At 39.3% G+C, this 20,763-nt stretch overlaps 1 protein-coding gene across 2 annotated transcripts in view; it reads left to right on the forward strand.

Moving 5' to 3' along the window:
- Nucleotides 1-20,763, forward strand: part of LOC134484003 (cytochrome P450 2C7-like) — a 301,184-nt gene that overhangs the window by 223,590 nt on the left and 56,831 nt on the right. The gene's annotated exons all lie outside the window — the stretch shown is intronic.

Here is a 20,763-nt window from a genome sequence, read left to right on the forward strand (position 1 = left end):
CTTAGATTATGTGTAGGTATGTGCCTTGTATCCCTGATCTCTCTAGTACTTAAAAAATTTTATTAGATATATTTCTTCACTTAAATTTCAAACGTTAGTCCCCTTCCTGGTTTCTTGTGCTGCATAAGCCCCCATTCCCTCCCCTCCCCCATAAGGGTATTCCCCCTATAACTCCCCCATTTTGCCCCCCATATTCCCCTGCACTATGGGTTCAATCTTGGCAGGATCTGGTGCCCCAACAAAGCTATTCTCTGCTATGTATGCAGTTGGAACCCTGGTTCAGTCCATGTATAGTCTTTGTGTAGTGGTTTAGTCCCTGGAAGCTCTGGTTTGTTGGCATTGTTGTTTTTATGGGGCTGTAAGCTCCTTCACCTCTTTTAATACCTCCTCTAATTCCCCCCAAGAGTGTCCTAGTCTCAGTTCGGTGGTTTGCTGCTAGCACTGACTTCTCTATTGGACATGCTCTGGATGTGTCTCTAAGGAGAGATCTATATTCAGTCCCTTTAAGCATGCACTTCTTAGCTTCGTCAATCTTATCTAGTTTTGGTGGCTGTATATATATATATATATATGGGCCACATGTGGGTCAGGCTCTGAATGGCCATTCGTTGGGTCGCTGCTCTAAACTTTGCTTCCATATCCCCTCCTATGGATATTTTTCCCCTTTTAAGAAGGAGGGGGAGCAGCCACATCATGGAGGGGAGTTGGATTTTCAAAGCACCTAAGGAGATGATTGTAAGAATTTTTTATACAGTTTGTTTATATTGTGAACTATATTGATGAATTTTGTTATATCAAGCAATCCCCAAATCCCAGGGATGAAGCCTACTGGATATATTGTTATTATTATTATCATTATTATTATTATTATTATTATTATTATTATTATTATTATTATTATTGTTGTTGTTGTTGTTGTTGTACTATTATTATTTATTTTCCTTTTAAAAATATTGTATATTTCTTTATTTACATTTCAAATGTTATTCCATTTCCTGATTTCCTGTCCATAATCCATCTATCCCCTTCCACTCCCTTTCTTCTATAAGGGTGTTTCCCTCCCCATCCACCCTCACTTAACGCCACCCCAAAAGCCCCTTACACTGGGGGTCCAACCTTGGCAGGACTAAGGGTTTCTCTTGCCATTGGCGCCCAACAAGGCCATTCTCTGTTACATATACAGGTGGAGACATGGGTCAGTCCATGTGTAGTCTTTGTGTAGTGGTTTAGTCCCTGGAAGTACTGGTTGGTTGGCATTGCTCTTATGGGGTTGCAAGCCACTTCAGCTCTTTCAATCTAATTCCTTCCATGGGGGTCACATTCCCAGTTCAGTGGATTGTTGCTAGCATTCGCCTCTATATTTGACATGCTCTGGCTTTGTCTCTCAGGGAGGATCTATATCCGGTTCCTGTCAGATATATTTCTTCACTTAAATTTTAAACGTTAGTCCCCTTCCTGGTTTCTTGTGCATAAGCTCCCATTCCTTTCTTAGTTTCATGAATCTTTTCTAGTTTGGTGATATATATATATATCTATGAAAGGCTGTTCCTTCAGTTTCTGCCTAAACTTTGCCTCCATATTTTTGGTCATTGCCTCCATATTTTTTGGTCATTATTTTTCTTGAGCTTCATATGGTCCATGGATTGCATCTTGGGTAATTTGAGCTTTTGGGCTAATATCCACTTATCAATGAGTGCATACCAGGTGTGTATTGCTGTGGTTGGGTTACCTCACTCAGGATGATATTTTCTAGTTCAATCCATTAACCCATGAATTTAATAAAATCATTGTATTTGATAGCTGAGTAACATTGCATTGTGTAGATGTACAAAACTTTCTGCATCCATTCCTCTTTTGAAGGACATCTGGGCTCTCTCCAGCTTCTGGCTATTATAAATAAGGCAGCTGTGAACAGAGTGGAGCATGTGTCTTTGTTGAGTGTTGGAGCATCTTTGGGTATATGCCCAGGACTGGTATAGCTGGGTCCTCTGGTAGTGCAATATCCAATTTTCTGAGGAACTTCCAGACTAATTTCCAGAGTGGTTGTACCAGTTTGCAATCCCACCAAAAATAGAGGAGTGTTCTCTATTTCCACATCCTTGCATCTGCTGTCACGTGAGGTTTTTATCTTAGCCATTCTGACTGGTGTGAGGTGGAACCTGAGTGTTGTTTGATTTGCATTTCCTTGATGACTAAGGATGTCAAACATTTCTTTAGGTGCTTCTCAGCCATTCAATACTCCTCAGCTGAGAATTCTTTGTTCAGCTTTCTACTCCATATTTTAATAGGGTTATTTGGCTCTGTGGAGTCTAAGTTCTTTAGTTCTTTTTATATATTGGATATTAGCCCTTTATCAGATGTAGGATTGGTAAGTATCTTTTTTACAACCTGTTGGTTGCTGTTTTATCCTAATGACAGTGTCCTTTGCCTTACAGAAGATTTGCAGTCCATGAGGTCCCATTTGTCAATTCTTCTATTTTTTTTTTCGGAGCTGGGGATCCATTTGTCAATTCTTGATCTTAGAGCATAAGCCATTGGTGTTTTGTTCAGGAAAATTTCCCCAGTGCTCATGTGTTTGAGACTCTCCCCCACTTTTTCTTCTATTAGTTTGAGTGTATCTGGTTTGATATGGAGGTCCTTGATTCACTTGGACTTAAGGTTTGTACAGGGTAATAAGAATGGATCAATCTGCATTCTTCTATATGCTGATCTCCAGTTGAACCAGCACCATACGTTGAAAATGCTATTTTCTTTCCATTGGATGGTTTTAGTTACTTTTCAAAGATCAAGTGACTATAAGTGTGTAGGTTCATTTATAAGTCTTCAATTCTATTCCATAGATCTTCCTGCTGATCTCTTTATCAGTACCATACAGTTTTTTACCACTATTGCTTTATAATAATTCTTGATGCTGGGGGTGGTGATTCCCCCAGTTCTTTTATTGTTGAGTATAATTTTCACTATCTTGGGTGTTTTGTTATTACAAATGAATTTGCACATTGCTATTTCTGTCTCTGAAGAAATGAGTTGGGATTTTGATGGGGATTGCATTGAATATATAGTTGCTTTTGGCAAAATGGCCAATTTTGCTATATTAATCCTGTCAATGCATGAGCATGGGAGGTCTTTCCATCTTCTGAGATCTTTAATTTCTTTCTTCAGAGACTTGAAATATCTTTTCATACAGATTTTTCACTTGCTTGGTTAAAGCCACACTGAGGTATTTTATATTATATGGGACTATTGTGAAGGATGTCATTTTTACTTATTTCTATATCAGCCTATTTTTCCTTGGAGTAGAGGAAATATACTGATTTGTTTGAGTTAATTTTATACCCAGTCATTTTACTGAAGTTGTTTAAGAGGCTTAGTATTTCTCTGGTGAAACTTTGGGGTCACTTAAGTATACTACCATATCATCTTCAAATAGTGATATTTTGACTTCTTCCCTTCCAATTTGTATCCCTTTGACCTCCTTTAATTGTTTGATTGCTCTGGTTAGGATTTTGAGTACTATATTGAATAAATAGGGAGAGAGTTGGCAGCCCTGTCTAGTCCCTGATTTTAGTGGGATTGCTTCAAGTTTCTCTCCACTTAGTTTGATGTTAACTACTGGTTTACTGTATATTGCTTTTCCTATGTTTAGGTATAGGCCTTGAATTCCTAATCTTTCCAGGACATTTAACATGAAGGGATGTTGAATTGTGTCAAATGCTTTTTCAGCATCTAAGGAAATGATCATGTGGTTATTATCCTTGAGTTTGTTTATACAGTGGATTATGTTGTGCTGCATTTCCACATATAGAACCATCCCTGCATCCCTGTGGTGAAGCCTACTTGATCATGATGGATGATGGTTTTGATGTGTACTTGGATTCGGTTTGCAAGAGTTTTTTTTATTAGATATATTTATTTATTTACATTTCAAATGTTATTCCCTTTCCCAGTTTTCTGTGCATAAGCCCCCTTTGCTCCCCATGCATCTCCTTTATCCCCCCATTCCCCTGCACTGTGTGCCAACATTTGCAGGACCAAGGGTTTCCTCTTCCCCTGGTTCCTCAACAAGTCTATTTTCTGCTGCATATGAAGCTGGAGCCCTGGGTCAGTCCATGTATAGTCTTTGGGTAGTGGTTTAGTCCCTGCAAGCTCTGGTTGGTTGGCATTCTTGTTCTTATTGGGTTTTAAGACTTTTCAGCTCTTTGAATCCCTCCCCTGATTTCCCCAAAGGGGGTCCTGTTCTCAGTTCATTGATTTGCTGCTAGCATTGACCTTTGTATTTGACATGCTCTGGAAGTGTCTCTCAGTAGAGATCTATATCTTGTCCCTTTCCGCATGTACTTTTTAGCTTCATCAATCTTATCTAGTTTTGTTGGCTCTCTATATATGGGCAACATGTGGGGCAGGCACTGAATGGCCGTTTCTTCATTCACTGCTCTAAACTTTGTCTCCATATCCCCTCATATGGATATTTTTGTTCCCCCATTAACATTTTGGTCATCCTTCTTCTTGAGCTTCCTGAGGTCTATGGATTGCATCCTGGGCAATTCGAGATTTTGGGCTAATATCCACTTATCAGTTAGTGTATACCAAGTGTGTTTTTCTGTGATTGGGTAACCTCACTCAGGATGGTATTTTCTAATTCATTCCATTTGCGTATGAATTTCATGAAGTGATTTTTTCATAGGTATGTAATACTCCAGTGTGTAGATGTATCACATTTTTTGCATCCATTCTTCTGTTGAAGGGCATCTGCACTTTTTTCTAATTCTTGCTATTATAAATAAGGCTGCTATGAACATAGTGGAGCAGGTGTTTTTATTGTATTTTGGAGCATCTTTTGGGTATATGCCCAGGAGAGGTATAGCTGGGTCTTCAGGTATTTCAATGTCCAATTTTCTGAGCAACCTCCAGACTGATTTCCAGAGTAGCTGTACCAGTTTGCAGCCCCACCAACAATGGAAGAGTGTTCCTCTTTCTCTATATCCTCACCAACATCTCCTGTCACCTGAGGTTTTGATCTTAGCCATTCTGACTGGTGTGAGGTGGAATCTTAGGTTTGTTTTGATCAGTATTTACCTGTTGACTAAGGATGTTGAACATTTTTTAGGTGCTTCTCAGCCATTCGGTATTCCTCAGCTGAGAATTTTTTGTTTAGCCTGTACCCCACTTTTAAATAGGGCTATTTAGCTCTCTGGAGTCTATCTTCTTGTGTTCTTTGTATATTTTGGATATTGGAGTTTTATTAGATGTAGGATTGGTAAAGATCTTTTCTTAGTCTGTTGCTTGCCATTTTGTCCTAATGACAGTGTCCTTTGCCTTACAGAAGCTTTGCAATTTTATGAGGCCCCATTTGTCGATTCTTGATCTTAGAGCATAAGCCATTGGTGTTCTGTTCAGGAAACTTTCCCCAGTCCCATGTTTATGAGGCTTTTCCCCAATTTTTTTCCTCTTAGTTTAGGTGTATCTTGTTTGATGTGGAAGTCCTTTATCCACTTGGACTTAAGCTTTTTACAGAGTGATAAGAATGTATTGATTTGCATTCTTTTTCATTCTCACCTCTACTTGAACCAGCACCATTTTGTTGAAAAAGCTATCTTTTTTCCCATTGCATCATTTTAGCTCCTTTGTCAAAGATCAAGTTACCAGAGGTGTGGGGGATAATTTCTGGGTCTTCAATTCTATTCCAGTGATTTATCTACCTGTCTCTGTACCAATACCATACAGTTCTTACGACCACTGTTCTATAATAGTGCTTGAGGTCAGGGATGGTAATTCCCCCAGAAGGTCTTTTATTGTTGAGTATAGTTTTCTGATGTCCTGGGTTTTTTGTTATTCCAAATGAATTTGCCAATTCTTCTTTCTTTCTTTCTCTATGAAGAATTGAATAGGAATTATGATGGAGATTGCATTGAATCTGTAGATTGCTTTCGGTAAAATTGTCTATAGTTTGGAAAGTATTGGTATGAGGTCTTCTATGAAGGTTTGATAGAATTCTGCACTAAACCCATTTGGTCTTGGGCTCTTATTGGTTGGAAGACTTTTAATAACTGCTTCTATTTCTTTAGGAGTGATAGGATTGTTTAGATGGTTTTACTTTGGTACCTGGTATTTTTCTGGAAAATTGTCCCTTTCTTCCAGATATTCAAAGTTTGTTGATTATAGGCTTTTGTAGTAGCATCTGATGATTTTAATTTTTTTTCAGATTCTGTTGTTATGTCTCTTTTTTATTTCTGATTTTGTTAATTTGGATACACTCCTTGTGCCTTCTGGGTAGTCTGGCCAAGGGATTATTTATCATGATGATTTTCTCAAAGAACCAGCTTCTAGTTTGGTTGATATTTTTGTATAGTCCTTTTTGTTTCTGCTTAGTTGATTTCAGCCCTGAGTTTGATTATTTCCTGCCTTCTACTCCTCTTGGATATATTTACTTCTTTTTGTTCTAGAGCTTTTAGGTGTGCTCTCAAGCTGCTGATATATGCTCTTTCCTGTTTCTTTGTGCAGGCACTCAGAGCTATGAGTCTTTCTCTTAGCTCTGCTTTGATTTTTTTCCCCAACTTTTGGTATGTTGTACCTTCTTTTTCATTAAATTCTTGGAAGTCTTTAATTTCTTTCTTTATTTCTTCCTTAACCAAGTTATCATGGACTAGAGCATTGTTCAACTTCAATGTATATGTGGGCGTTTAGTTGTCATTGTTGTTATTGAAGACCAGCTTTAGTCTTTGGTGATCTGATAGCATGCATGAGATTATTTCTATCTTCCTGTATCTGTTGAGGCCTGTTTTGTGACCAATTGTATGGTCAATTTTGGAGAAGGTACCATGAGGTGTCTAGAAGAATGCATATCCTTTTGTTTTATGATGGAATCTTCTGTAAGTATCGTTTAAGTCCATTTGGTTCATAATTCTGTTAGTTTCTCTATGTTTCTTTTCTGTTTCCATGATCTACCCATTGATGAGAGTGGGATGTTGAAATCTCCTACTATTATTGTGTGAGGTGCAATGTGTGCTTTGATCTTTAGTAAGGTTTCTTTTATGTATGTAGGTGCTCTTTTATTTGGAGCATAGATATTTAGGATTGAGCGTTTATCTTGGTGGATTTTTCCTTTGATGAATATGAAGTGTCCTTCCTTATCTTTTTTGATGACTTTTGGTTGAATGTCGATTTTATTGGATATTTGAATGGCTACTCCAGCTTGCTTTGTCAGACCATTTGATTGGAAAATGATTTTCCAACCATTTTCCTTGAGGTAGTGTCTGTCTTTGTCTCTGAGGTGTGTTTCCTGTATGCAGCAAAATGCGGGGTCTTCTTTATCTATCCAGTATGTAAGTCTATGTCTTTTTATTGGGGAGTTGAGTCCATTGATGTTGCGAGATATTAAGGAATAGTGATTGTTGTTTCCTGTTATTTTCCTACTTAGAGGTCGATTTATGTTTGTGGTCTCTCTGCTCATTTCATTGCAAGGAGATTACTTTCTTGCTTTTTCTGGGGTGTAGTTTCTCCCCCAATTTTGGGCTCTTCCATCTGTTGTTCTTTGAGTGCTGGACTCAAAGAATGATATTATGTAAATTTGTTTTTTTCATGGAGTATCTTGGTTTCTCCATCTATGTTAATTGAGAGTTTGATGGATATAGTAGCCTGGACTGGCATTTTGCTGTCTAAGGGTCTGTATGACATCTGTCCAGGATCTTATGACTTTCACAGTCTCTGGTGAGAAGCCTGGTGTAATTCTGATAGGTCTGCCTTTATATGTTACATGACCTTTCTCCCTGCTTTTAATATCCTTTTTTTTGTTTTGTGCATTTGGTGTTTTGCCTATCATGTGATGGGAGGAATTTCTTTTCTGGTCCAATCTATTTGGAGTTTTGTAGGCTCCTTTTTTGTTAATGGGCATCTCTTTGTTTACATTTGGGAAGGTTTATTTTCTATAATTTTGTTGAAAATATTTGCTGGCTTTTTAAGTTGGGATTCTTCATTCTTCATACCTATTATCCTTCGATTTGATCTTCTCATTGTATCCTGGATTTCCTGGATGTTTTGGGCCATTGTTTTTGGATTTCACATTATCTTTGATGGTTGTTTTGATGTTTTGTGTGGTATCTTCTGCCTCGAGATCCTCTCTTCTATCTCTTGGTGATGCTTGCATCTATGACTCCTGATCTCTTCCCATGGTTTTCTATCGCTAGGGTTGTCTCTCTTTGTGCTTTCTTTATTGTTTCTATTTCCATCTTTAAATCTTGGATGATTTTGTTCAATTCCTCCACCTCTTTGGGTATATTTTCTTGTAATTCTTTAAGAGCTTCTTGTATTTCCTCTTTAACTGCTTCTACTTGTTTACTTGTGTTGTTCTTTATTTCTTTAAGGGAATTTTTATGTCTTTCTTAAAGTCCTCCTCCATCATCATCATCATCATCATCATCATCATCATCATCATCAAATGTTATTTTAAATCTAAATCTTGCTTTTCTGGTGTATTTGGATATCCAGTATTTGCTTTGGTGGGAGAACTGGTCTCTGATGATGCCAAGTAGTCTTGATTTCTGTCACTTAGGATCCTGCACTTCCCTCTCAAGATCAGGTTGCCTGTGGTGTTAGCTTTTCTTGCTGTTTCTGACAGTGGCTTGATCCTCCTGTAGGCCTTTGTGTCAGCACTCCTGTAGAGATGTTTTCCTGTTTTCTTTCAGTTTTTATTTGTTGAGGAATGCCATGATGGCAAAAGCAGAGAACATGTGTTGAATTAATATGTTTGAGTTTTTACTTGTTTGGGCTGTAGCCAATATGTGTATGGAACTGTTGTAACTTTGACTACCAAAAAGTATGTTTGAGAAACATGGGTGACATCAATTTTCCATAAGGTGTTTTATTAGAGGCCTCTTGGGTTGGTGTCCACCATTTGTAAAGTGAGAATGGTTATAAAGGATGCACAGGAAGAGCATGTTTTCATTATCCTTTGGAGTTGAGCCGGGGTGATGTGGGGGAAGCTGGCATGAAGCCGTTTTATATTTGTATGTATGCAAATAGAATTGGTCTGTTTGTTCAATGGAGACCCCACTATTTAGTAGAACTGACTTCATGATGGAAGTACCATTTAGGACAAAAAACTCAGAGCACAGACAATACTACCAGTCAAAATGAAAACAAAACAAACAAAAACTAAAAAACAAAAAACCAAAAAAGGCTTTAGTCATCAAAGTCCAGTTCTGGGAATGTCTCTAAATGTATTATTCTTCCTTTTTGGCTTCCATAATTCTGTTTCTAGCTTTCCATCATTCTTGTTAAGTGAAGTATGTCAATATAGAATATGGTTTTTGTGCTGAAAAGTTTATCATGAGGAAGACTCAGGGCTACTTTGAGATTCCAAACAATTAAAGCAGTTAGCAGATGGCTAACAGGCTTACTGTTGGCTTAAACCTATGTCTAAGCAGTCTTCCTTGGTGGGTACCTTTATGACACCTTCCTTGATGTCTTTCCAAGAAAGACAATTACTCTTCACTGTACTTCCTGATGTTGGAGGATGGATAGTTTGGGCAGCCCTTTGAAAAGTAATGCTGTTTATCTTATTCTATCCTGAAACCATAGCTCAGACCAGTTCTGAGACCAGTTCAGTAAAGGGGAAGGACCAAGGTGAGCTCATGCTGCTTATATACTGATACCTCTGACAGTGATGTGTAGCTCAAGATTTTATTTGCTAACTACAATGATTTTGGTGCAAAATACAATCGGTTAGGACCTATGTCTCTAGCTGTTCCAAATTCTTTGTCCTCAGCTAGTACCCTGAACATTGAGGCCATTAGGATCTCATCAGTTTAAGAGCTTACCAATTTCCAATATAAATTCCAATATAAATTTGTATATAAAGTCTTATGTTTTTTAGTCTAGTAAATGGAACTTTGTTTCTTTGGGATTTTAGGTCAACATGGGTCAGGCAACAAATTCTGGTTATCTTACGCAGGATAAAAGGACAAGATGACTTTTGGTAACCAAAGGTCTAAAGATTATTAAAATAGAACTTTTCTGACCTCCATGTCAGAATACAATGATCTAATTATTAACTAGATTTGAAAGATGATAAGGATCAAACATTTTGATCTCAATGTCAAGTATTAACAAATAATGTAATTATTAACTAAGTTCACGTTTGTTTTAAATAGGATTTAATAAGGTTGATATTGAATCACAGTACACAGTCAGTAAAGGTTGGTAGATGCAATAGAACTGAATGTCTATATGGAGAAAAAAAAGGACAAGATAAGGACTCACACCCTGGCTCTACTACCTATAGTCTCTGTCTGCCTAGCCAACGGACAGAATATGCAAGGCTTACCTTTTAATCCCTGGTGGTAATAATTTTGGCCTAGAAAAAGAAAGTAGAAAAAAATCAGAAGAAATACTGAAGTCAGAATATGTATAATATGATTTATGAAATACTGTATAACATAGTCTTAAAAGACAGTTTTCTGTTTCAAGAGAGCTTATCAATATCTTTTTAGTAATTTAGAACAAATATGATGCCATCTCTACAAATTCAGACTTTGCGTGAGCTTTGCCATTATACTTAGAAAAATAGCTCCAACATACAACAAAGACACATGCTCCACTATGTTCATAGCAGCCTTATTTATAATAGCCAGAAGCTAGAAAGAACCCAGATGCCCTTCAACAGAGGAATGGATACAGAAACTATGGTACATCTACACAATGGAATACTACTCAGCTATCAAAAACAATGACTTTATGAAATTCATAGGCAAATGGATGGAGTTGGAAAATATCATCCGTAATGAGGTAACCCAATCACAGAAAGACACACATGGTATGCACTCAATGATAAGTGAATATTAGCCCAAATGCTCCAATTACCCAAGATGCACAGAACACATGAAACTCAAGAAGGATGACCAAAATGTGGATGCTTCTCTCCTTCTTTAAAAGGGGGACAAGAATACCTTTAAGAGGGGATAGGGAGGCAAAGTTTAGAACTGAGACTGAGGAAACACTTATTCAGAGCCTGCCCCACATGTGGCCTATACATATACAGCCACCAAATTATTTAAAATGGATGAAGCAAAGAAGTACAGGTTGACCGGAACTGGATATAGATCTCTTCTCAGAGACACAGCCAGAATATGACAAATACATAGTCGAATGCCTGCAGCAAACCACTGAACTGAGAACTGGAGCCCCGTTGAAGGAATCAGAGAAAGGACTGAAAAAGCTTATGGGGCTTGAGACCCCATATAAACAACAATGCCAACAAACCAGAGCTTCCAGGGACTAAGCCAGTACCTAAAAACTTTACATGGACTGACCCTGGGCTCCAAATTCATAGGTAGCAATGAATAGCCTAGTAGAGGCACAAGTGGAAGGGGAATCCCTTGTTCTTGCCAGGGCTGAACCCCCACTTAAAGGGATTGTTTGTGGGGAGGGCATTAATGGGGGAAGGGGAACACCCATATAGAAGGGGAGGGGGAGGGGCCAGGGGGATGTTGGCCTGGAAAATGGGAAAGGGAATAACATTTGAAATGTAAATAAGAGACCTGATAAACAGTTCTCTGCACCCAAATCCCATGCGAGGGAGAGCTAAACCTTCAGAGAGGCAGACAAGCCTGGGAAACCAGAAGAGACTGCTCCCTGCACACACATCTCGGACGCCAGAGGAAAAAGCCAAAGACCATCTGGAACCCTGGTGCACTGAAGCTCCCGGAAGGGGCGGCACAGGTCTTCCTGGTTGCTGCCGCTGCAGAGAGCCCCTGGGCAGCACCCCACAAGCGAACCTGAGCCTCGGGACCACAGGTAAGACCAAATTTTCTGCTGCAAGAAAGCTACCTGGTGAGCTTGGGACACACGGAAGCAGAATTTCTCTAGGACCCGGCACGTTCTGTGTTTACCGGAAGTCCCACACCCGCGGATCCCGGCCCGCAGCAGCTCTCTGCTCCCAGACCCGGTGAGAGAGAGACCCAACCGCCTGGTCAGGTGGGCACTCCTGAGGCTGCAGAGCGGAAGAGACCACCAACACTGCTCACCCCTGCCCACATCCCTGGCCCAAGAGGAAACTGTATAAGGCCTCTGGGCTCCCGTGGGGGAGGGCCCAGGAGCAGCAGGACCCCTGCCTGAGACACCGCAGGAACCTGAAAGAAACAGACTGGATAAACAGTTCTCTGCACCCAAATCCTGTGGGAGGGAGAGCTAAACCTTCAGAGAGGCAGACAAGCCTGGGAAACCAGAAGAGACTGCTCCCTGCACACACATCTCGGACGCCAGAGGAAAAAGCCAAAGACCATCTGGAACCCTGGTGCACTGAAGCTCCCGGAAGGGGCGGCACAGGTCTTCCTGGTTGCTGCCGCTGCAGAGAGCCCGTGGGCAGCACCCCACGAGCGAACTTGAGCCTCAGGACCACAGGTAAGACCAAATTTTCTGCTGCAAGAAAGCTGCCTGGTGAACTCAAGACACAGGCCCACAGGAAGAGCTGAAGACCTGTAGAGAGGAAAAACTACACGCCCGAAAGCAGAACACTCTGTCCCCATAACTGACTGAAAGAGAGGAAAACAGGTCTACAGCACTCCTGACACACAGGCTTATAGGACAGTCTAGCCACTGTCAGAAATAGCAGAACAAAGTAACACTAGAGATAATCTGATGGCGAGAGGCAAGCGCAGGAACCCAAGCAACAGAAACCAAGACTACATGGCACCATCGGAGCCCAATTCTCCCATCAAAACAAACATGGAATATCCAAACACACCAGAAAAGCAAGATCTAGTTCCAAAATCATTTTTGATCATGATGCCAGAGGACTTCAAGAAAGACATGAAGAACTCCCTTAGAGAACAAGTAGAAGCCTACAGAGAGGAATCGCAAAAATGCCTGAAAGAATCGCAAAAATCCCTGAAAGAATTCCAGGAAAACATAAATAAACAAGTAGAAGCCCATAGAGAGGAGACACAAAAATCCCTGAAAGAATTCCAGGAAAACACAATCAAACAGTTGAAGGAATTAAAAATGGAAATAGAAGCAATCAAGAAAGAACACATGGAAACAACCCTGGATATAGAAAACCAAAAGAAGAGACAAGGAGCTGTAGATACAAGCTTCACCAACAGAATACAAGAGATGGAAGAGAGAATCTCAGGAGCAGAAGATTCCATAGAAATCATTGACTCAACTGTCAAAGATAATGTAAAGCGGAAAAAGCTACTGGTCCAAAACATACAGGAAATCCCGGACTCAATGAGAAGATCAAACCTAAGGATAATAGGCATAGAAGAGAGTGAAGACTCCCAGCTCAAAGGACCAGTAAATATCTTCAACAAAATCATAGAAGAAAACTACCCTAACCTAAAAAAAGAGATACCCATAGACATACAAGAAGCCTACAGAACTCCAAATAGATTGGACCAGAAAAGAAACACCTCCCGTCACATAATTGTCAAAACACCAAACGCACAAAATAAAGAAAGAATATTAAAAGCAGTAAGGGAAAAAGGTCAAGTAACATATAAAGGGAGACCTATCAGAATCACACCAGACTTCTCGCCAGAAACTATGAAGGCCAGAAGATCCTGGACTGATGTCATACAGACCCTAAGAGAACACAAATGCCAGCCCAGGTTACTGTATCCAGCAAAACTCTCAATTAACATTGATGGAGAAACCAAGATATTCGATGACAAAACCAAATTTACACAATATCTTTCTACAAATCCAGCACTACAATATAAAGGATAATAAATGGTAAAGCCCAACATAAGGAGGCAAGCTATGCCCTAGAAGAAGCAAGAAACTAATCGCCTTGGCAACAAAACAAAGAGAATGAAAGCACACAAACATAACCTCACATCCAAATATGAATATAAAGGGAAACAATAATCACTATTCCTTAATATCTCTCAATATCAATGGCCTCAACTCCCCAATAAAAAGACATAGATTAACAAACTGGATACGCAACGAGGACCCTGCATTCTGCTGCCTACAGGAAACACACCTCAGAGACAAAGACAGACACTACCTCAGAGTGAAAGGCTGGAAAACAACTTTCCAAGCAAATGGCCAGGGGAAGCAAGCTGGAGTAGCCATTCTAATATCAAATAAAATCAATTTCCAACTAAAAGTCATCAAAGAAGATAAGGAAGGACACTTCATATTCATCAAAGGAAAAATCCACCAAGATGAACTCTCAATCCTAAATATCTATGCCCCAAATACAAGGGCACCTACATACGTAAAAGAAACCTTACTAAAGCTCAAAACACACATTGCACCTCACACAATAATAGTGGGAGATTTCAACACCCCACTCTCATCAATGGACAGATCATGGAAATAGAAATTAAACAGTGATGTCGACAGACTAAGAGAAGTCATGAGCCAAATGGACTTAACGGATATTTATAGAACATTCTATCCTAAAGCAAAAGGATATACCTTCTTCTCAGCTCCTCATGGTACTTTCTCCAAAATTGACCATATAATTGGTCAAAAAACGGGCCTCAACAGGTACAGAAAGATAGAAATAATCCCATGCGTGTTATCGGACCACCACGGCCTAAAACTGGTCTTCAATAACAGTAAGGGAAGAATGCCCACATATACATGGAAATTGAACAATGCTCTACTCAATGATAACCTGGTCAAGGAAGAAATAAAGAAAGAAATTAAAAACTTTTTAGAATTTAATGAAAATGAAGATACAACATACCCAAACTTATGGGACACAATGAAAGCTGTGCTAAGAGGAAAACTCATAGCGCTGAGTGCCTGCAGAAAGGAACGGGAAAGAGCATATGTCAGCAGCTTGACAGCACACCTAAAAGCTCTAGAACAAAAAGAAGCAAATACACCCAGGAGGAGTAGAAGGCAGGAAATAATCAAACTCAGAGCTGAAATCAACCAAGTAGAAACAAAAAGGACCATAGAAAGAATCAACAGAACCAAAAGTTGGTTCTTTGAGAAAATCAACAAGATAGATAAACCCTTAGCCAGACTAACGAGAGGACACAGAGAGTGCGTCCAAATTAACAAAATCAGAAATGAAAAGGGAGACATAACTACAGATTCAGAGGAAATTCAAAAAATCATCAGATCTTACTATAAAAACCTATATTCAACAAAATTTGAAAATCTTCAGGAAAGGGACAATTTCCTAGACAGATACCAGGTATTGAACTTAAATCAGGAACAGATAAACCAGTTAAACAACCCATAACTCCTAAGGAAATAGAAGCAGTCATTAAAGGTCTCCCAACCAAAAAGAGCCCAGGTCCAGACGGGTTTAGTGCAGAATTCTATCAAACCTTCATAGAAGACCTCATACCAATATTATCCAAACTATTCCACAAAATTGAAACAGATGGAGCCCTACCGAATTCCTTCTATGAAGCCACAATTACTCTTATACCTAAAACACAAAGACACAACAAAGAAAGAGAACTTCAGACCAATTTCCCTTATGAATATCGACGCAAAAATATTCAATAAAATTCTGGCAAACCGAATTCAAGAGCACATCAAAACAATCATCCACCATGATCAAGTAGGCTTCATCCCAGGCATGCATGGATGGTTTAATATACGGAAAACCATCAACGTGATCCATTATATAAACAAACTGAAAGAACAGAACCACATGATCATTTCATTAGATGCTGAGAAAGCATTTGACAAAATTCAACACCCCTTCATGATAAAAGTCCTGGAAAGAATAGGAATTCAAGGCCCATACCTAAACATAGTAAGAGCCATATACAGCAAACCAGTTGCTAACATTAAACTAAATGGAGAGAAACTTGAAGCAATCCCACTAAAATCAGGGACTAGACAATGCTGCCCACTCTCTCCGTACTTATTCAATATAGTTCTTGAAGTTCTAGCCAGAGCAATCAGACAACAAAAGGAGATCAAGGGGATACAGATCGGAAAAGAAGAGGTCAAAATATCACTATTTGCAGATGACATGATAGTATATTTAAGTGATCCCAAAAGTTCCACCAGAGAACTACTAAAGCTGATAAACAACTTCAGCAAAGTGGCTGGGTATAAAATTAACTCAAATAAATCAGTTGCCTTCCTCTATACAAAAGAGAAACAAGCCGAGAAAGAAATTAGGGAAACGACACCCTTAATAATAGACCCAAATAATATAAAGTACCTCGGTGTGACTTTAACCAAGCAAGTAAAAGATCTGTACAATAAGAACTTCAAGACACTGAGGAAAGAAATTGAAGAAGACCTCAGAAGATGGAAAGATCTCCCATGCTCATAGATTGGCAGGATTAATATAGTAAAAATGGCCATTTTACCAAAAGCAATCTACAGATTCAATGCAATCCCCATCAAAATACCAATCCAGTTCTTCAAAGAGTCAGACAGAACAATTTGCAAATTCATCTGGAATAACAAAAAACCCAGGATAGCTAAAGCTATCTTCAACAATAAAAGGACTTCAGGGGGAATCACTATCCCTGAACTCAAGGAGTTTTACAGAGCAATAGTGATAAAAACTGCATGGTATTGGTACAGAGACAGACAGATAGACCAATGGAATAGAATTGAAGACCCAGAAATGAACCCACACACCTATGGTCACTTGATTTTTGACAAAGGAGCCAAAACCATCCAATGGAAAAAAGATAGCATTTTCAGCAAATGGTGCTGGTTCAACTGGAGGGCAACATGTAGAAGAATGCAGATCGATCCATGCTTATCACCCTGTACAAAGCTTAAGTCCAAGTGGATCAAGGACCTCCACATCAAACCAGACACACTCAAACTAATAGAAGAAAAACTAGGGAAGCATCTGGGTCACATAGGCACTGGAAAAAATTTCCTGAACAAAACACCAATGGCTTATGCTCTAAGATCAAGAATCGACAAATGGGATCTCATAAATCTGCAAAGCTTCTGTAAGGAAAAGGACACTGTGGTTAGGACAAAACGGCAACCAACAGATTGGGAAAAGATCTTTACCAATCCTACAACAGATAGAGGGCTTATATCTAAAATATCCAAAGAACTCAAGAAGTTAGACCGCAGGGAAACAAATAACCCTATTAAAAAATGGGGTTCAGAGCTAAACAAAGAATTCACAGCTGAGGAATGCCGAATGGCTGAGAAACACCTAAAGAAATGTTCAACATGTTTAGTCATAAGGGAAATGCAAATCAAAACAACCCTGAGATTTCACCTCACACCAGTGAGAATGGCTAAGATCAAAAACTCAGGTGACAGCAGATGCTGGCGAGGATGTGGAGAAAGAGGAACACTCCTTTATTGTTGGTGTTATTGCAGACTGGTAAAACCATTCTGGAAATCATTCTGGAGTTTACTCAGAAAATTGGACATTGAACTGCCTGAGGATCCAGCTATACCTCTCTTGGGCATATACCCAAAAGATGCCTCAACATATAAAAGAGACACGTGCTCCACTATGTTCATCGCAGCCTTATTTATAATAGCCAGAAAATGGAAAGAACCCAGATGCCCTTCAACAGAGGAATGTATACAGAAAATGTGGTACATCTACACAATGGAATATTACTCAGCTATCAAAAACAACGAGTTTATGAAATTCGTAGGCAAATGGTTGGAACTGGAAAATATCATCCTGAGTGAGCTAACCCAATCACAGAAAGACATACATGGTATGCACTCATTGATAAGTGGCTATTAGCCCAAATGCTTGAATTACCCTAGATCCCTAGAACAAACGATACTCAAGACGGATGATCAAAATGTGAATGCTTCACTCCTTCTTTAAATGAGGAAAAAGAATACCCTTGGCAGGAAAGGGAGAGGCATAGATTAAAACAGAGACTGAAGGAACACCCATTCAGAGCCTGCCCCACATGTGGCCCATACATATACAGCCACCCAATTAGACAAGATGGATGAAGCAAAGCAGTGCAGACCGACAGGAGCCGGATGTAGATCGCTCCTGAGAGACACAGCCAGAATACAGCAAATACAGAGGCGAATGCCAGCAGCAAACCACTGAACTGAGAATAGGTCCCCTGTTGAAGGAATCAGAGAAAGAACTGGAAGAGCTTGAAGGGGCTCGAGACCCCAAAAGTACAACAATGCCAAGCAACCAGAGCTTCCAGGGACTAAGCCACTACCTAAAAACTATACATGGACTGACCCTGGACTCTGACCCCATATGTAGCAATGAATATCCTAGTAAGAGCACCAGTGGAAGGGGAAGCCCTGGGTCCTGCTAAGACTGAACCCCCAGTGAACTAGTCTATGCGGGGAGGGCGGCAATGGGGGGAGGGTTGGGAGGGGAACACCCTTAAGGAAGGGGACGGGGGAGGGGGATGTTTGCCCGGAAACCGGGAAAGGGAATAACATTCGAAATGTATATAAGAAATACTCAAGTTAATAAAAAAAAAGAAATGTAAATAAGAACTACCCAATTTAATAAAGTTGGAAGAAAATAATAATTAGAATAACACATATCATTCCACTTAATATTTGAATATTTTTGATTCTCTTCTGAATAGTCTGGTCATTTTAAACTATGATTTGTAACATCCTTGAGTACCTACAATTTATTAAAGTCAGAGGAAACTACTCTGTCTTCAACCTCATTATTTATTATGTAGTAATTTTTATTCTTATCAATTACAGAATTATGATGACAGTTTTATGTCAAGTTGACACAAGCTAGTGTCATTTTGAAAAAGTGAACCTCAATTGATAAAATGTCTCCCTAAGAACTGGCTATAGATATAGTTTTAATTAGTTATTGATTGAATAGAACCCATCTCCTGATGGGTGGGGCCAACACAGGAGGGTGTTCCTGTGTTTTAGGAGAAAGCAGGATGAGCAAGCCTTGGGAAACAAGGCAGTAAGAGGCACCCTTCCATGACTTCTGTATCAAACTATACTTCCTGAACCCTACCCTGCCTGAGTTCTTGTTTTGACCTCTTCCAACGATGAACCATGATGTGGAATTGTAAACCAATTAAAGTCTTTACTCTCTAATTTGCTTTTGGTTATGATATTTCATCACAGCACTATTAACTCTAATTTAGACAAGAATAAAAAAATACAAAACACCTTTTCTTGGGGAGACAATATATTCAAGGACTCACAGTTCCTCAAGTACTTTCTGCTTAGTTATCAGATGTTTCTGTGGTCAGTTATACTGAGCTAGTTTTACTTCTAGAGTGATGTGAAGGGTGCAATCGCAATACTTTTCTTACATAGTCATATAGCTGATAGAGTGGTGATTTTGTGGAACTCCTAACTGATGTGATGGCTCTTTTGCCTGATCTTGAATCTCTTTTCCTTTCAACTCTGTTGTCTTATCCAGTCTCAATATGAGGGCCCTTGTGTTGATTTACTGTATCCTTATTTGCCCCATTTGACTGTCATCTCTTGAAGGCCTGCACGTTTCTGAACAGAAAAAAGTGGGGGAGTAAATCTGGGGGAAGAGGAGAGGTAGGTGGAAAATGCAGAAGTAGAGGCATGAGAGGCGTGGATGTACGATATTAGATGAGAATCTATTTTAAATAAAAAGGTATAATAAAACTACAGAGAATAACTATGGCCATAAGAAAATCTCATTGAATTCATTTTTTATATAAATTTTGTGATACTGACAGTTCTTCTGTTTGTCTTTTCACCAGTAGAACAAATAACAAGTCTTTATTTTCCATGACTTGTATTATAGGACGGGATAATACATAACCTTTTATTAAAGATGTCTGAGTAACACTAGACATACTTTATTTACTTAGTTGTATTCTTCAGTCTTTTAAATACTTTTTTTAAAAAATTATTTATTCTTTTTGATTTACATGCCAGATTATGTTTCCCTCTGGGTCCACCCTCTGACTGTTCCACATCCCATATCTCTTCCACCTCAACAACCTCACCATTTCCAAGAAGATTTCCACACCAACCACTTCACAAGACCTCTTAAATCCTTGAGGCTTCCAGTCTTATGATGCTTAGGTGAATCTTCTCTGACTGAACACAGAGCCAGCAATCCTTTGCTGTATATGTGTTGGGAGCCCCATATCAGCTGGTGTATGCTGTCTGGTTGGCAGTTCAGTGTGTGAGAGATCTTGGAGGTCCAGTTTAATTGAGACTGCTGGTCTTCCTACAGGGTTACCCTCCTCCTCAACCTCTACTAGCATTCTCTAATTCAACCACAGGGACCAGCAGCTTTTGTCCATTTGTTGGGTATAAATATTTGAATCTTACTCTTTCAGCTCCTTTTTGGATCTTTCAGAGTGCAGTCATGATAGGTCGGTTTTTGTGAACATTCCATGGCCTCAGTAATAGGGTCAGGCCTTGAGGCCTCCCCTTGAGCTAGATCCCACTTTGGGACACTGAATTTAATAGAAGAGAAAGTGAGAAAGGTTCTTGAACTTATTGGCATAGGGGGAATTTTCCTAAATTGAACTCCAATGACTTATACTCTAAGATCAAGAATTGACCTCACAAAACAGAAGGAAAGCTTCTGTAAGGCAAAGGACATAGTCAACAGGGAAAATCAGAAACCTACAGATTGGGGAAAGAAACTTCACTAACTTGACATCTGATAGAGGGCTAATATACACAATCTATAAAGAATTCAAGAACCTAACCACCAAAGAACCCAAAAAACCCAATCAAAAAATGGTGTATTAAATGTGTATAAATCTACACTTATTGAGAATGCTTGTGTAAATGTTTAATATTTGAAGTTAAATACACAGTTAAGTATGCCGTTAAACTTGGGCATGGTGGCTCATGTATACACTTCTAACCTTGGGAAGC

The sequence above is a fragment of the Rattus norvegicus genome, chromosome 1 (genome assembly GCF_036323735.1).
Source record: "Rattus norvegicus strain BN/NHsdMcwi chromosome 1, GRCr8, whole genome shotgun sequence".
Classification (NCBI taxonomy): domain Eukaryota; kingdom Metazoa; phylum Chordata; class Mammalia; order Rodentia; family Muridae; genus Rattus; species Rattus norvegicus.